This window comes from Dipodomys spectabilis, unplaced genomic scaffold (genome assembly GCF_019054845.1).
Source record: "Dipodomys spectabilis isolate Male_0828 unplaced genomic scaffold, ASM1905484v1 ptg000457l, whole genome shotgun sequence".
Classification (NCBI taxonomy): domain Eukaryota; kingdom Metazoa; phylum Chordata; class Mammalia; order Rodentia; family Heteromyidae; genus Dipodomys; species Dipodomys spectabilis.
The window spans coordinates 3,167,201-3,185,793 of NW_024871134.1; positions in this window are offsets into that span (position 1 = coordinate 3,167,201).

Genomic DNA, 18,593 nt, shown 5'->3' on the forward strand with positions numbered 1-18,593 from the left:
TGCTGTCAAATGTCCATTTCAGATGTCCCAGAACCATTATTTTATTCAGTGTACACAGCAACTGGAATCTAAACACAAAACACAAAATGGGTTTCAGTATCATTTGAAAGTCTACAAATAGTTGCAGAATCTATGGGATATATAGGCATGCATTTGCATAATAGTGTACATATTTCATTCAGTGGTTTTCTTTCAGATTGTGGTGGATGATGACAGCTATTCCATCTAAAAAGTTTTCAAGAGGAAAGAAAGTAACGAGAAAGATATCTAAACATAACTTTCCTCATTATGTTTTTCTTTTTATGCTTCATACAAAGAATTCAATAATAACCAGCTATCAGAATAGGGAGAATATAAGGCCAAAGGCACCTCTAATTTGTACTTCAATTCTCCTGAAATTGCAGCTCCTTATCAGAAAAAAATTTGATATTCTGAAAGCTGACCTTGAAGGAAACAGGATATGTGTTTTTGTAATACCTGAGGTTTCAGAGAAGCAGTGGAAAATGCTGTGTATATTTGAGTTTGTGCATTGAAAATAAATATGCAAATTAAAAATACTCCCATGATGGGTGCCAGTGGTTCACAACTATAATCCAAGCTACTCCATTGGCTGAAATCTGAGGATTGCAGTTTAAAGCCAGCCTGGACAGTTAAGTCCCTGAGACTCTTATCTCCAATTAATGACAGAAAAATCCAGAAGTGTCTGTGGCTCAAGTGGTAGAGTGCTAGCCTTGAGCAAAATTGCTCAGGGACAGTGCCCAGGCCCACCGTTCAAGCCCCAGGACCAGCAAATTAATAATAACAACAACAATAATAATAATAATAATAATTCTCTTAGAAAAATATAATACTCCTAGAAAAATGTAATGACACCATACATTTATTTTGTAGTAATGTATTACTCTATAAAATTTGGCAACTTGAAGACGGTGTGTGGGTTTTTTGGTGGTTGTCTTTAGCTACACTGAGGAAAACTCTCACCTTTCTAGACAGTAGTGAACTTGAACGTTCTATACTATGCATTTTCACAGGAAATGGGTTGGGGGTTTCAGTGTGAGACTGAATTTGATGGCACTGCAGGATAGCTGGAATGGCAGGCCAGGGAAATGGGGTTGCAACTGTAAGAGCAACTTATCTCACAAACCCACGCCAGACACAATCTCTCATGCCAGACTCTTGTTCTAGCATTACATTCTACTTTAGAATGTAATCCTTTAACAGGACTGTAAGTATACATAAGTACAGTGATCCTGAGCTGAAGTAATACAGGGCTGCAGAAAGAAGACAAGGAATGGAACTAACTAGCACCAACTGGTTGTAGGTGCACGCCTGTGGTCTAAGACCGTGGATTCTCTATAGACCTCTGAGGCCAATTCTGACAAGGTGACATCTACCCTAAGATGGAACTCTAGTGCACAAAGACCTAAGGAGTCATAAGTCCAAATTACACATTTAAACACTTGCCCATAGGAGGGAAGGGAAGGCTCTTCTCCTTCCTTTTTCTTTATTTCTGCAAACACTGTGGCTTGAAATCAAGGCTTGGGCACTGTCCCTGAGCTTTTCCACTCAAGACTGGTGCTGGACCACTTGAGTTACAGCTCCACTTCCGAATTTGTGTTGATTAAGTGAAAGATAAGATTCTCAAAGACTCGTCCACATAGATGCAAAAGACCTCAATAAGTAAATGTCATTTAAAGGCAGTGCAACCAAAGCAAAGGCATGGAGTCTGAATTTTGAAAAGAACTGCAAGTCATAGAGGCCGATCTGTGCTAAAATATCCACTTAGGAATGACTGGAGTTGGTCTCTGAGCCTTCCTTTAACAGTATTATGGATCGTTTTATCAGTTACCGTCCATATATGCCATCATCGACGATATAATCCAGATGGAACATGATAAGTGTAGAAAGTATTAACACGAAGCTCCAGCGTAGAGCTACTGCGATTCTGATGTTTGAAGTAAGAAGAAATGAGGTAACCGTGGGAAGAGTTAAAGGTCTGCTCGGGTTCCCGTAGATGAACACTTTGGGGCACATGCGCACAACAGACGGGCCCAGACCAGCGATGAGCTGGCCACTGACCTGCAGCCAGACCTGCGGGGGACGGGGAGGATGGGGGGTGTTGGACAGAGCCAGCAGGCAGGCTACAGTCCAGCCCCTGTCAATCATGACCACTGGAAACTTGTAATAGAAATGAAATAGCTTGTGGGCTAGGCTAGCCATATTGGGCCCTGGCTAGCTTTCCAGGTGTAGGTTCAAGGTCACGACCTTGAGATCCCAGCTCAAACAGAATGGCGGCAGCTACTGTTCTCATGGGAGCTATTACTCGTCTCAATGACTTTCTTATCAAACAAACCAAAAAATGATTTAGATACCATGGATAAAACCCATGCACAAAAGGAAGCCAGATGTTTTTGAGAAATTACAGAAAAAAACTGCCATTCCAAAGAGTTGTTTGTGCAATCTTGAGTATATACATGCATAGGTATCTGTCTGAATATATCTACATGCATTTTGTGGAAAATGTAAAAGGATGGTTTTTCCCTCTGTATCAACTAAATTTCTTATTATTCATGTATCAATCCATCTCAAATAGAATTAGTTTCTTTGGGGAAAGGAAAGTTAATAATAAAGGGTATCAGCATGAAGAATATCAATATAGCTTTGGCAAAATATGACATATTTACTAAGGACATAAAATACAATTCCAAATATTTGTTACCAGCTGTTAGTGTTTTGTGTGTGTATTTGTCTGTGAGACATATAAAGAAGGTAACACTTTTAACCGTGAATTTACTCTCACTTTTTTTCACAGGTTATTCAGTTGAATTTTTAGCTGCTATTAAAATCTTGGACAAGCCAGACACTAGTAGCTCACTCCTGTAATCCTAGCTACTCAGATGGCAGAGGTCTGAGGAGCCTGGTTCAGAGCCGGCTCAGACAAATCTGAGGGACCCCTATCCCCGATTAACCAGCAAAAAGCTGAAGTGGAGCTGTCACTCAATTAGCAGAATACAAGTCTTGAGCAAAGTAGCCAAGTGAGAAGGTGAGTTCCTAAGTTCAAGCCACAGTACTAACACAAAAACTAACACAATAAATAAACATCTGGAAAGAGATAAAGTGTTACACATTATAAAATTATATAAAATTTGATATTATAAAGTTTGAAATATAAAAATATCACTTTAAGTAGAATTATAAAATAATATAAAACTTATTTTGTTCAACACTGATATTCTATCACTGTAGCCACTCCTCCAGTTCCAGGTTTTTGCTGGTTAATTGGAAATAATAGTGACAGGCTGGCTTTTAACCAAGTCCTCACATTTCACACTGCTGAGTAGCTAGGATTACAGGTGTGAGCCACTAGAACTGGCTTGTCAATGTTTAAAATAAAAGCTTCATATTCAACTCAAGGGGCTGGGAATATGGCTTACTGGTGAGTGCTTGCCTAGCATGCCTGAAGCCCTGGGTTCAATTCCTCAGCACCACATACACAGAAAAAGCCAGAAATGGTACTGTGGCTCAAGTGATAGAGTGGTAGACTTAAGCAAAAGAAGCTCAGGGACAATGTGCAGGCCTTGAGTTCAAGCCCCAGGACTGGTAAAAATATTAATTCATTAAAAATATATATATAAAAACTCAATACACCATGAAGAAATTGGGAGCAAGATGCAGAGTTGAAAGTTCACCCATACTCCCCTGGTCTGTACGAAAATATCGAAAGATTATTGATTTGTAATGTGGCCAAGTCTGGCTGGTCTTAAATAAATTGTTTACAAAGTGAATCCCATGAAAAATGTGAATGCATAGACCTCTTAGAAGTTTGCTCAACTATAAAATGAGCAGCAGATTTCAATTTCCTCCCTGTCATCCATGAAAAATGAATTTTATTATAGAAAATGTTGTAAACCTAGCTTACCACTTTAAAATGCTTGTTTGTTTAGCATTTTCTCAAAAACTCCACTTAGAAATTATAACATATTCATATAAACAAATTCTTACCCAAGTTCAATAATTTGAAGTTTGATATTTTCTAAATCTATGATTTCCTAGACAAGTGTTAATTTTCTACAGTAATTGTTCTAAAGGACTGTCCTTAAATTTTATGACTGCATGTGCATTTAAAATTATTTATTATTTGTTAGCATGCCCAATAAAGACAATTTGACTACAATTTGATCTTGATCGAATCCCTAATACTACAATAAATGTTCTATTTCATGCTACTATTTAAGGAATAGTAATAGATACAAGCCTATCAACTGAATGTAGCCCTTTGTTCTTTTTGTGTGCATGGTGTGTATGGTGTGTGTGGGGGTGGGGGTTGTGGGGCTTGAACTCAGGATCTAGGGGCTGTCCCTAAGCCTCTTCGGGCTCCAGGCTAGAGCTCTACCACTTGAGCCACAGAACTACTTCTGGTTTTTTGAGTGGTTAATGGAGATAAGAATCTCATGGGAGCCAGGCGCTGGTGGCTCACGCCTGTAATCCTAGCTACTCAGGAGGCTGAAATCTGAGGATCGCGGTTCAAAGCCTGCCCGAGCAGGAGAGATCGTGAGAATTCTATCTCCAATAAACCACCAGAAAACCGGAAGTGGCGCTGTAGCTCAAGTGGTAGAGCACTAGCCTTGAGCTGAAGAGCTGAGGGACAGCGCCCAGGCCCAGAGTTCAAGCCCCACGACCGACAAAAAAAAAAAAAGAATCTCATGGGAACTTTTTGGGCAGGGCTGGCTTTGAACACAATTCTCAGATCTCAGCCTCTTAAGTAACTAGGATTACAGGCATTAGCCATCAGCATCTGGCTTATTCCTTTATTCTTAAAGAAAATAATCAATCTCTTCATGCTGATTATCTTAAGATTTGATAGTAACAAATCAAAACTTTTTCATACTTTAATAAACTTGAGCCATATTGTTTTCCTAGCAACTTAAGAAAAATGTGTACATAATTTCTACATTTTCTTGTGCTTTTCTAATAACTTATATATATGAATGCTATATTCTATGGTATATTTGCAAAGCACTGTACCATATAGAGAACTTTTTAAAACAAGTTTTTATCAATTTGATATTTAAAATGGTCTAGTGATGTTGGGCAGTGTTTGTTGTATTATCTCAACTACAAAACTAGAGAAACTTCAGAAATAAGAGCAAAATTTAGTACAAATATCTACAAGTGATCAAGTTAATACTAAATTCAAACTTCTTAAGTTGTAGAGGATACAGTTATTTTCTTTTATTTTTTTTTGGGTCCGGTCATAGGTCCTGAACTCTGGGCCTGGGCACTGTCCCTCAGCTCTTCAGCTCAAGGCTAGCGCTCTACCACTTGAGCCACAGCGCCACTTCTGGCTTTTTTCTTTTTGCTTATGTGGTGCTGAGGAATCGAACTCAGGGCCTCAGGCATGCAAGGCAAGCGCTCTACCACTGAGCCACCTTCCCAGCCCGATACAGTTATTTTCTATGAAGGCACTATCACCTTAACAAATTTCATGTATGAATTACATGTTCTATAAGGATAAATAAGGAAAATCTTCATGTTTTCTAAAAAGATTCAACAAAACTAGTCTTCCTAACATTTTTAGTGTGGTACAGTAATTTTGTGTAAGGTTTTTGGTTTGATTTTACTTGATCAAGAATTAAACATTAAATTTTCTTACTGGAAGAGTCATCTAATTAATGGCCAACTCTCCAGCATAACTGCTCAATTTTACAAGCATAGATTGGAACCAAAGTTATATACAATGCTTTATAAGATCTACAGATATGCCTAAACATACTGAAACCTAGAGAGGAAAGGACAGGGGATATAGTCATAATATTCAATGTATACATGCTAAGATGGAACCCAGTAAATTGAAGGCCTGGGTGGAGGAGAATAATGGAAAGAGGAACACTGATCCAGATGCACTGTACTCATAAATGCTGGCATGTTGAAGTGAGCTTTTTGTGTACAACTAAAGATGATAATAAGAAAAAGATGCACCAAGCACTGGTGGCTCATGCCTATAATCCTAGCTACTCAGGAGACTGAGATCTGAGGACCGTGGTTCAAAGCCAGCCCAGGCAGGGAAGTCCATGAGACTCTTATCTCCAATAAACCACTAGAAAACCGGAAGTGGCCCTGTGGCTCAAGTGGTAGAGCACTCACCTTGAGCTGAAGAGCACAGGGACAGCGCCCAAGCCCAGAGTTCAAGCCCCATGACCAACCAAAAAAAGAAAAAAAAGAAAAAGATGCAAGATGTTAAAAAACAGAAAACAAAAAACCCAAGCATCACTAGTTTCTAAACTGAGTTATGGGACAAGAAGAGGTTTAGTTGAGTCATAGTCCCTCGCATTTTTGGTTGGAGGAAGCCCCAAAGATGTGCTAAAGGCTTCCATCTAGCATTGGGGAAAGGTTGTATCTGCAGTCCCCTGGGGTAGAGGGTGCGTGAACAAGCCTGGCTTGTTGAATTTGCTCACTTTGTAACGTGATAACACATAGTATTGTCCACACCAAGGGCCAATTTGGCATTACAGGACCCACAGTTGGCAAGCCTAGGAACATGAGTTCCTCACCCTGCCATCTGTGTCTGTCATAGAAGAAATTAGAACAAAACTAAAACTAATTCAAAATTAGTTTACACCAAAATTAAAGTAATCCATTATCTTCAAATGATAACATAGTCTTTATGAAGAATAACTCTCAAAGTAAAGAGGATTAGAATCAGGGGACAGAGGCTCACACCTGTAATCCTAGTTACTCAGAAAGCTGAGAGCTCAGAATCAAAGTTCAAAGACAGCCAGGGCAGGAAAGTATATCTCACTCTTACTTCTAACTAACCAGCAAAAAGCCAGAAGGGGAGCTGTGGCTCACAGGGTAAAGCACTTGCCTTGAGAAAAAAATGCTACAGGAGATTGCACTGGCCCTGAGTTCAAGCCCTAGTACCACCAAACTAGATAAACAGATTAATTAATAAATCATAACAGCTTAATAAAAGCATTAGAGAATTGTGTGAATTTCTTTAAGAAAATCTGGTTCTCAGAGTGGAACAGACCTTCAGTGCGACGAAGCATCACTCCTTCTATGTTGGTGAGAAAGTTGCCACTCTGTATACTAGTGAGAGATGGAAAGAAAGGAGACAGTACGTGCATTCGATTCATGGGCCTCCTAGATTGATGAGTGGAATTGCAGAAGTCCTAGCAGAGTCTTGGATCATGGCTTGCTATAGAAATGCAGTCGAAGTAAAATCATGTCTCATTTGGCAGTCATCTAAATGAGTAGAGCAACGGGACTTTAGCAGGACTTCCCAAGTGTGAATTTTCTTCTCTGGGAAATGGAAAGAGAGAAAGGAGCTGTGAGTCATGATACTAAAAGAGATGTTAAAAGGTCATAAAACCAACCATGCGATCTGTAGTGTGAGCCAGAGCCCGAAGCAGGCAGGATGGGTGACAAAATCTGCTCAAAAGTGTGGGAATCAAGCCAAAGTGTCTCCCAGATGCCACAAAGCCAACTCACCCAAAAGCAGGTATTAAATGTGTGGTTTCTCACTTCCCAAGGCTGTAGTCAACAGGGTCAGAGTAAAAATCCAACTGTGTAACTGTATTTTATGTCAAAGAAATAATAATTGGAAGTTATTTGAGGCTATGATTATTATGAGACATTAACCATTCTCCAAGATAGATCTGATAAGCTTGATTGACACTCTACCCCCTGTCAAGTCTGCATATTTTTCTTATTAGCAGAAAAGAAATAAGAAGTACGCAGAATAGAATAGAGACCATGTTAAAAGACCTAAATAAATGTAGCAATACAGGCACCCATGTTTATGAACATGGTAATATTTGGGATTCTCCAAGGATCAATACATGGATACCACACAATTTCAAATCAAATTTCAGTAGGCTTTTTGAAAGTTTACAGGCTGATTAGAGTATTTGTGCAGACACACTAAGGTCGTAGAGTACAAAATAATTGTGAATAAGGGAAAATTTCAAGGACTCAACTTTCTGAGTTCCAGAAGCATCAGCTTGAACAATATCACACTGGTCACAGCAGCAAGCTCAGTTCTAAGACTACATTAGTAATTAGGAGAATGTGAGGTGGTCAAAGATTACATCCTCAAATACTCAGGTCATTTCTTCCATGGGATGAATGAAATGTGGGGGAAAAACTTGATTGTGCTTGAACTCAGGGCCTTTATCTCTCAAGGTTGGTGCTCTACCATGTAGCCATGCAGCTCCACTACTGGCTTTTTGCTGGTTAATTGGAGACAAGGGTCAGAGACCTGCCATTTCTTAGAATCTTCATCCTCAGATCTTAGCCTCCTGAGTAGCCAGGATGATAGGCGTGAGCCACTGGCCTGGTGGAAAAGTTGTTTCTTGCCAATGACTATGAATGCACACCACAAGAATCCACACTGAGAATGGTGAAGGCGAAGGGATTTATGCCAAATAAAAACCACGGAGAGCATTTCTATTCTCCACTGTTTTTATGGAAAGCGATCTCAAAATGCATGGTCTATTTGTGAGTTTTTGATATTTCTGAAACTTCCAGCTCACTGTCCACGACCAGGAGTTTTCACCACAGCTGATGTCTGACTGTCACTGAGCTCTGGCTTCCAGCCACTTAAATATGAGTCCCATAGAAAACACACAGGGATGGAATGGGTAGTGGAGCTCGAGCAGAAGAGCGCCAGCTGTGGATGGAAAATGTCAAGCAAGAACACGAGGCCCAGGATTCAAACCACAGTATTGGCCCAAGAGAAAGAGAGAGAGCAAGAGTGAGAGAGACAGAAAGACAGACAGACAGACAGAGACAGAGAGAGAGAAGGGAGGCAGGCAGGGGGAGAGAGGAAGAGAGAAGAGATAACCGAAATGTGCCCCATATTTAACAAAGCGCTCTGGACTCATTCTAAGATTTAATCATCTCTCTTTCATTTTATCTATCTCCTTCCAAAATAAAAATGTTGTAACTCTACCTTTCTGTTATCTTTTGTTTCTTCTTTCTCCCAAATCTCTGCCTCCCTCCCCCCCCCCCCCACCTCTCTCTCACACACACTTCTTAGGCACCATCTTAATAAATACACACACTTCTTAGGCACACTTCTTAGGCACACACATATACACACACACTTCTTAGGCACCATCTTAATAAATAACTTTCCCATCACCCTCTAGTTTGATTCATGGGGTTGAATAACATGGGACAGACTGTAAAATTTCTAGCAACTATTTTGCCTTGCTTAGGGGTGTATATACTGTCTCATAAAGTTTTCCAAGCTACATTTAAAAACTAACAATAGCCATTCTCTTAATATGATATCTATCAAGGCAATATGTTGGAAATGAACTTTACAACTTGGGTGGAGGGAAATGGGAAAAAACAAGGGAGGGGTAACAATGTTAACAAGAAATGTACTCACTACCTTATGTATGTAACTATAACCCCTCTGTACATCACCTTAAAAATAAAATTCAATGGAAATCAAAACAACAACAACAACAGATGCTGGAGGAGATGTGGACAGAAGGGAACTCTACTGCATTGTTGGTGGGAGTATAAACTTGTTCAATCACTTTGGAAAGCAGTATGGAGGTTCCTCAAAAGACTCCACATAGAGTTCCCCTTTGACCCAGCAATCCCACTTTTGGGCATTTACCCAAAGGATCACAAACAAGGCCATACTAAAGCTACCAGCACAACTATGTTTATCGCAGCATTGTTTAGCATAGCTAAGAAATGGAACCAACCCAGATGCCCCTCAGTAGATGAAGGGATCGAGAAAATGTGGTATATATACACTATGGAATTCTATGCTCCCATCAGAAAGAATGACGTTGTCCCATTTGTTAGGAAATAGAAAGGCTTGGAAAAAATTATATTAGTGAAGTAAGCCAGGCCCAAAGAAACATAGGTCCCATGGTTTCCCTTATTTGCGATAACTAGTATATGTCTGGGACAAGCAGGAAAGGTCAAAAGCTATGTACATATGACCATATAAGATGATGTTAAGTGAAATGAACCCCAAGATAGGGACACAATTGGTTTTTTCTTTCTTGCCATTGTTTCTAACATATTTATAAGGTACAACATGATATTTTTTGTTGCTTTGTATGTCCCTCCCACCGCGGTATAACCCCTGTTTTCACTGCGTTTGTTGTTGGTATAATTTGGGGAGGGGAGGGATTAAACAAAATATTTAAATAGGGATACAGATTGCCCCATTGCAACAATGAAATGCACAAGACACTATGTTGAAAAATGAACTTTACAATTTAGGCGAGGGTGGGGGATGGGGGTGGTGTGAGGGAAGTCGGGGGAGGGGGGCATATAGTTGAGGAGGTGAGGGGAAAAACAAAGGAGGAGGTAACAGTACTGGATAAGAAATGTACTCATTACCTTGCTCATGTAACTGTAACCCCTCTGTACAGTATTTTCCCAATAAAAAACTTATTAAACAACAGCAACTACAACAACAATGTGACAAAGGTTTTAGTCTCCAGTGAGGCCATGAAACCCTGGAGCCTCAGCACAGGTGTGAAGCTCACATGCCTGCACTGCTGCCTTCCTCCTCTTGTCCTGTTCCTCTCTTCAAGATCACCCAACCCAGTCCACTGGCCATGCCAGTGTGCTGTGTGCAGACAGCCTCAGCTGCGCGAGAAAGTCATCAGAGATGCGTCTTGTGATCCGACACATGGTACAACTTCCCAGTTGTTTCAGATGACAGAGGAAATGCCAGTGTTTCATCCAGTCGGGATGTATTCCCGCTATTTTTCTGATCCCTACTGAAATTCCCCATTTTCCAGTCTGTTCTAAGAGTTAGCTGGCTATCATATGGTTTGAAAAAAAAACTCTTCATTTACATTGTAGCTCACTTTACATGTCTCTGAATTATTCTTCCTAATGGGGTAGATGATTATAGCTTAAACATGAAATGTCCCATAAAACCCTGTGTCTGATGCATGTCCCCTTGCTGGTGGTGCTGTTTACTGTGCGTATCTGTGTCCTGTGCTGTTGTGCTCTCAGCCGTGACTGTGAACCTTGTCAGTTTTGTGTCTGTCATCCAGAAATCTCCTTTAAAGCTTGAGCAATAGCTCAGAGGAAGAGCCTCTGCCTGACATGTATAAGACTTCATGTCTACAGAAGGAGAAAAAGAAGAAGGAGGAGGAGGAGGAAGAGGAAGAGGAGGAGGAGGAGGAGGAGGAGGCGGTGGCGGCAGTATTGCCTTTAACAATCCTGACTAGGATTTGCTTTGTTTAGCATGATCAATAAAATAACTTATAATGCCAAAATCAGCAATCCCAGAAAGCTTTGCTCCTTCCAATAGCCACTGTATCAATGGTCCAACAACTAGCATGAATTGGATGCATGGTTCATCTTAGAGGAATATATCCACACTGGCTACAAGGTAGTTGCTATACAAAGTAGAATGCTACACAAGCACCCATACCTACAACAAATCCAAATATTACCCAGCAAACCTCTGAAGCCCATTTCCAGCATGAACTTGGATCCTTACTTCAAAATGCAGGGAAATTTTATCTAGAAAAATGGGTTTAAAGTAATTTTACCTCTGAGTTTGTACCTTGGGGTACAAAGAGAGGTACTGGGGTTTGAACTCATGATCTGTGCTTGCTTTTCTTTACTTGGCTGGAGCTCTACCATTTGAGCCACACTTCCAACCCAGGTCTTTGATGGAAATAATCTCTTGGAGAGGCTTTGGATGATGGTCTTTCATATGTCAGTCTTGAGTGGCTAGCATTATGGGTATGGACCACCAGAACCCAGCTCTATGAGGTTTTTAAAAACATCACTACCATCAGTCACAATGCTTTCAAAGTTCTGAACAATTGCTTCTGATAAATTCCCTTCTCTGCCATATAATATAAAGCATGGTCATCATAGATTATTCTTCAATTTGTTTCTATTTTAATAAATGCATATGTTGCATAAATTGTATCCAAATAACATAACTGTCCACAAAGAAAGTCGTTGCATAAAATAATAGTAATTTAAAACTCAACAGCAGAGATAATATTTGTTCTTAAACACATAAATGACATTGCCAAAATATATTAATAAAATTAAATTTGCATAAAACCTTGATATTTTGGTATAACATGACTTTGATGAGTAATAAGGGAATCTAACTGGAAAATCCATATTCTTCCTTGAAATTCCCAAGGAGAGTAAAACGATTTCACTGTTAAACTACTTCATTCACTCTAACTAATAAACCTTCATCTCTCAAGTTGATTAGCATACTGCTATATGGCTTATTTAAAAATAATCTTAACAGTTCTCAGTAGGTTTAGAAATAATTAAAATGACTATCTTATTTCTCTGTTAGAGTATAATAAGTTGTTGGATGGGTCTTGAGGGTTGGGAATTGATATTGAAACGACTTTGATTAGTTTTCCTCGATTGGAGAAAATACAGGCACATGGGTGGAAGTTTATTATGCTGTGCAAGTAGTTCATTTATGACACATGCTTCATCATATAACATAATTCAGTTAAATGAGATTTGAGATTTGAAAAATGAAATATCTTCCTTTATTAAATTACCAAAAAAACCCTGCCTTCCTTGAATTGTTTTGTATGTGAAATACTGTATGGAGAATTAATTTAAGTAAACAGGGAAATCGTAGAATCTTTTTAATTTGATAGAGTTCTTTTCATTCCTTTGAAACACAAATAAACCAAAAGTTATATTGAATGCATTATGGATGTAATAAACTGAGTACTTAGATCTCAGATAATCATGTGTGACAGACAGCCTGGCGCAGGAAAGCAGCGAGAGAGTGAACCCTAGAGTTTGATCTTCAGTACACACACACACACACACACACACACACACACACACACACACACATGCTCACACACACCACACCTCAGAGACAGAGGAGGAGAGAGGAAGGAAGGAAGGAAGGAAGGAAGGAAGGAAGGAAGGAAGGAAGGAAGGAAGGAGGGAAGGAGGGAAGGAAGGAGGGAGGGAGGAAGGGAAGAGAAAAATGGAAAACATTCATTATTTATCAATGGATCATACTTTTATCTATAAATATGGCTGGAGGTAGTTTCTTTAGCCTAAGAATGTTTATAGGTACTCTAAATAGCAGTAACTCAAAAGTAAAACGCTGAAAAGCCATCGTTTCCAACTTTTACTTGGCTGTTTTTGCTCAAGGCTGGCTTTTGAACACGAGCTCTGCGTGCACATCTGTTGTTTTAGTGGTTAACTGGAGATAAGATCCTCATTAACAATTCTGCCAGGGTTCGAACCATAATCCTGGCTACCTAGGATTGCAGACCTAAGCTACAAATATCTTCCTATTGAAAGAAGCTTCTGAGGAGTCAAAGTGGTCACTAGCAGTCAGCCACCAGAGGCACGCTGTGATAGTCCTTGAAAACTTCCACAAAAAGACGTTTCACTCTTATGCCAACCACGGTAGAGCTTTCCATTCTCTATTGGCATCTTCTTACAGAATAGCACACATGCCGGAAAGCTGGGCAAAGCCTACATTGGAAGTAGTTTTTGTTTTTATATTATATATAACATATGTTATACATGCTATTTATGTGTGTTGATATGTGATACATAACAGATCTGTTATGCTGTACAGAGATGAATGAACATACATAATGCATAATGTGTGAACATGCTCATACATAAGCACACGCATGCAGAGACGTTCTTTAACTTCACTGAACACATTAAGCGTTTTAAAATAGGTTGACCCATGTTTTGATCCAGATTGCATCCTTTGCCATTGACACTGAAATAAACACTTCCTGAGAATGAAGAACGGGGTTCTAAACTACGTGTGTCCATCGTGTGTGAACTGTTACAGTGTGTGTCTTCTCTGTCTTGAGTTCAGCTGCGTCCTGGCCTGTCCCGGCACCGAGCTGGGCTCCTGAGCACAGCTGCCCACTGCGTGCGTGGGGTTTGGTGCCAGCTCAGATCCACGCAGAGAGGAAGGCCTGATTTTAGGGGTTCAGGTCCTGGCCACTTGGGCCTGAGGCATGCCAGGGCCCAGGCTCACCCGTGGGGACCCCAGGGATCAGGAAGGAACCTCGCAGAAGCTGAGGACATGCGAGCCCGTGTCCTCCGCCCCATCCCATGTGTGCCGTCCAATGTCTCCTCTGCAGTTGGATCATTGTCCATGAGACCAGAACCTTCCTGCTCCCAGATCCCCGCCTCTGTCCACTGCACGGGGGACCGCACACCCCACGCCTGTACGGCACCTCGGTCGGCTTCTAGAATCTCTCTAAGCATTCCCTTGGCAGGTGACAACAGAAACCCCAAAACCTGTTCTACAAGACCCTGCACTGCTTAATTTCAGTTTGCATCTCTCAAGTTGCTGCTCGCTTCTTGCATTGATTATTAACCACACATACATTTTATTATTTATGTATATACATATTCCGTATTTAACTTTCTTTTAAATTAAATAGTAACTTTCTCTCTAAGGGTTTTAAGGGTTCCTAGGAACAATATTTCACTCACAGAAAACTGCAGATCTGTTGGGAACATTTGCTGGAGACAAGAACGTTCTTTATTGCATAAGTAATCATTTGTAAGTTTCGTTTTGCTTGATTTGGGCTTGTTCCCCACCCTTGCTGTCCATGAGGTTACAATATAACCCTTCCATGTAAGCATCCATCTCCCAGTCCATGGAGTTACAATATAACCTGTCCATGTAAGCATCCATTGCATCCCCGGCGGCCTCCCCTCCCACCATGGTCCCCCACAGTTTGGTCATACAGTGGTAAAAGTGCAATAAAAAACAAGAGAGTTGTTGGGAGCCAGTGGCTCACTCTTGTGCACCCAGCTCTTTAGGAGGCTGAGATCTGAGCCTCCCAGTTTGAAGCCAGCCCAAGTGCAAGTATGGGAGAGTCTGATGGCCAAGTAACCAGCCAAAGGCCAGAAGTGGATCTGTGGCTCAGGTGGTAGAGCACTAATGTTGAGAAAAAAGAAAAAAAACTTGAGGATAGCACACAAGACCTGGGTTGAAGCCTCAAGGAGGCACAGAATAAAGAAAATAAAATATCAATCCAGTCCGTGATTCTAGGCCTGAGTTTTCTATTTAACTCAATATCTTTGACATTAACGTGAGATTTTTCCCTACCAAATACTCAGCCAAACATGCGTAGTTCCTTTATCAGAAACTACTGGTTTATTTTTATTTTTTAAATAGATGAAACATTTTTATGACTTTATAATTTTTCGAAAATATTTCCTGGTCTCCAGATATTCCAGTAAATGTATTCTAGTAAATATATTTTGGGGGTTCTTAGCATTTCTGTGACATATTTTTACAATGCTTCCCTTCTTTCTCAGATCTTGGCAAGCCTGTCTTTCTTCTAAGTCTTCATAGCATGTGCTTGAAGTGCTCCTAAATAAAGCAAGCTTAGTTTTTGTTTTTGTTTTTTTATTCTTTTTTTGGGGTCTGGTCATGGGGGCCTGAACTCTGGGCCTGGGCACTGTCCCTCAGCTCTTCAGCTCAAGGCTAGCACTCTACCACTTGAGCCACAATGCCACTTCCAGCTTTTTCTTTTTGCTTATGTGGTGCTGAGGAATTGAACCTAGGGCCTCATGCATGCAAGGCAAGAGCTCTACCACTGAGCCACTTTCCCAGCCCAAAGATCAGTTTTTGTCTCAAGGACAAAGTCACAAGAGATTAGGGCAAGAGAATGAGAGATTATGTCCTAACATCCACACTAAATACCTGAGATTTCTAATACCCCCTGTTTCATCAACTCAAAGTCCAAAGAGAAAGAAGACAACACAGAAAGTATTTAGAAAAAAAAATCTAGAAAGTTATGAACTTGTTTGCTTAGACTCAGGACAGGTGATGATAATTGTCAATGTACAAATAAAACAGAGAAATCTGCAAAGTTGTATGTGAAAATAAAGGTGGAATCTCCTGTGTATTTTTCCTACATATGCATATGTGTATATGGACAGCCTATATGGATATATGTAGATGCCACTTGTATACATTCATGGGTATATGTGCATATGTGTATGCCACCTGAATATGCTCATATGCATATGCAAATTGTGTGTTGTGCATGTGACTCCTGTATGTGTTACATGTGTATGACACCTGCACATACCTCTTTTATATGTACACATGCACATGTTATGTGTACATGCCACCTGTACATATGCAACTATATCTGCATATCTGCATATTTTCCTGTGAATGCCTACTTCTGTATATCTGCATCAACAAGCAAAATTATACCATATTTACAAATACAGAGCATATAGGTTTACAACTTAATAAATGAAAAACATTATTTCCTTTAAGTAAAAATCAATCTAAAAGTGGGCTTTTAGGAGTCCAACCTTCTCCATTCCATGCCATTCATTCTAGAAGGAGCTATTACTATTTGTTTTTCTGACTGCATTATTGCAAATGTATCAGTGATTGGTTTGGGAACACAACGTGGAATTTCAGACTCTAACTTAACCTTGGAAAAAGAACAGTTGGGTAAAGCTAGAGTTGGTTTTATTCTCTCCCTGTGGTGATGAGCGGCTGCAGTGACTTACCTTGATTGAGCAAATTCATCTCTTTTAGATGGCAGAAGAGGAGCTGCTTGAAGTCCTCAGGCTGACAGTATTGAGATAGAAAAGATCCTTGAATTTCTATTGTGCAAAATGTGCTGTACACAGAGTAGCTTTCAGAGTGCATCAATGGAAAGGAGTCACTCAGTCAAATCCAGGCTGGTCTATTCTTTTCCAAGTAACTACATGAAATTAAGGTCATGATCTACAGATTCCGTCTATGTCCTGGCTGATTTGAGCCAGCCAGACCTGCAGAAGAGACGTGAGCTGACTCACTGATTGAAAGCTTTGAATAGATGTCAGTTCAAGAAGCTGGGTCTCCATGGCTGATGCTCATTCTCAGCCCAGCCATCTTTCAGAGAATCTACACTCAATGTTGAACTAGCTCAGAACTTAATCACTCTTACCAAAGTGGCCGAAGGCCCTGAGTTAGTTCTTGAATCTCTTCAAGTGGAACACACGTCCATTTCTCCTGTCCGTGTCTTTTGAGTATCTGATCTTGCTCTTTGTTTTGACTTGATTTTCTTACACATTGATGGATTCCTGGTTTACTGAGCAGTAGATTCTAAAAAGAGTGGCCATTTAAATCAAAGAATAAGTGGAAAAGCGACTGAGATGATTGAGTCTCAAGCTGAGTGCGAGGAATCCTTACATCATAGCTGAGCATCTATCCATAGCTTTGGCTGCCATCCAAATTGGGATCCAGTCCATGTCTAGTCCTCTAGAAACTGCAGCCAAAACTGACATGTGGGAGACAGAAATTAACATCCAGGCCCTGTTATCATGCTTGTAATCCTAGCAACTCAGGAGCCTGAGACCTGAGAATCCAAGCCAGCCCAGGGAAGGAACATCTGTAATATTCTTATTTCTAATTATCCATCAAAAAAGTCAGAAGTAGGGCTGTGGCTCAAATGGTAAAGCACCAATGGTGGCACTGAAGTGGCAAAGAGAAAAGGCTAAGGGGCAATGCTCAGGCCCTGAATTCGAGCCCCAGGACTGGCAAAAATAGAAGACATAAAATAAAATGTAACAATTATGAGACCAAAGTAATCATCAAATAAGATCATGACTCAATTACTATTTGAATTCTGGTGGTTTTTAATTTATTAGTTGAGTGTCACTCACGTACAGTCTGCAGAGCCATTCTCATAGGAGCACATCCACACCACTGTCTAAGGAGCAATACAGAGGGGTGGAGCTGTGGGCATCAATGCTGACCATGTGAAATTCCTCCCTGAATCTGACCTACCTCTAACACCCGGCCCTGACACAGTGACCCCCTGTTCTTCTCACTTCTGTTTATCACCTCTTTTTATCAGGGCTGTGGCCCTTGAATGGGTATTCTTTCAGACCCATCTACTTACCTTCTGGCAGGATCTCTTCTTTCTTCTTAACTGACCTCTTAGGTCTCTTGCACTACCCTTTTCCCAAGTTAGAGAGTGACTTGTATAAATACCAAATGGCTTTCTCCTATGATAATGTCTTCAGACTTTGCCTTGCCTTTATTTGGATTCTCTCAGCGGCTCTTCATTTCAGTGTCTTACTTGAGCTGTGAGCACCAGAAACAAATGAATGCATCTGATTAGGACACAAAGAAAGGTAGAGACTGGAGCTAGCCAGCCAGGCAGTGAGGTTCAGGTGGAGCTTTTATTTATCTTCACTGTCTCCTCTGCGGACATTAGCATAATTATGGCTCTCAGGTGGGCTTGGAAATGGGAGAAGGGACTTTTATTTTGAAACTTAAAAAGAAAGAAAAATAAGTATCCCTGGGAGAAAAAGTCATGATTGTCACAAAATACTTTGGAGAGTCTAGAGGACATTAAGTCTAGAGGGAATAGAATCAGAAAATTGTTGTCTTATAAACACAATTATCATTTTTACCTTTCTAGTTTTATCTGGGTTGATAGATAAGATTTGCTATATTATTATTATTATTATTATTGTGCTGGTCCTGGGGCTTGAACTCAGAACCTCGGTGCTGTCCCTTAGCTTTTTTCACTCAGGCAGGTGCTCTACCACTTGATCCACAGTTTCACTTCCAGCTTTTT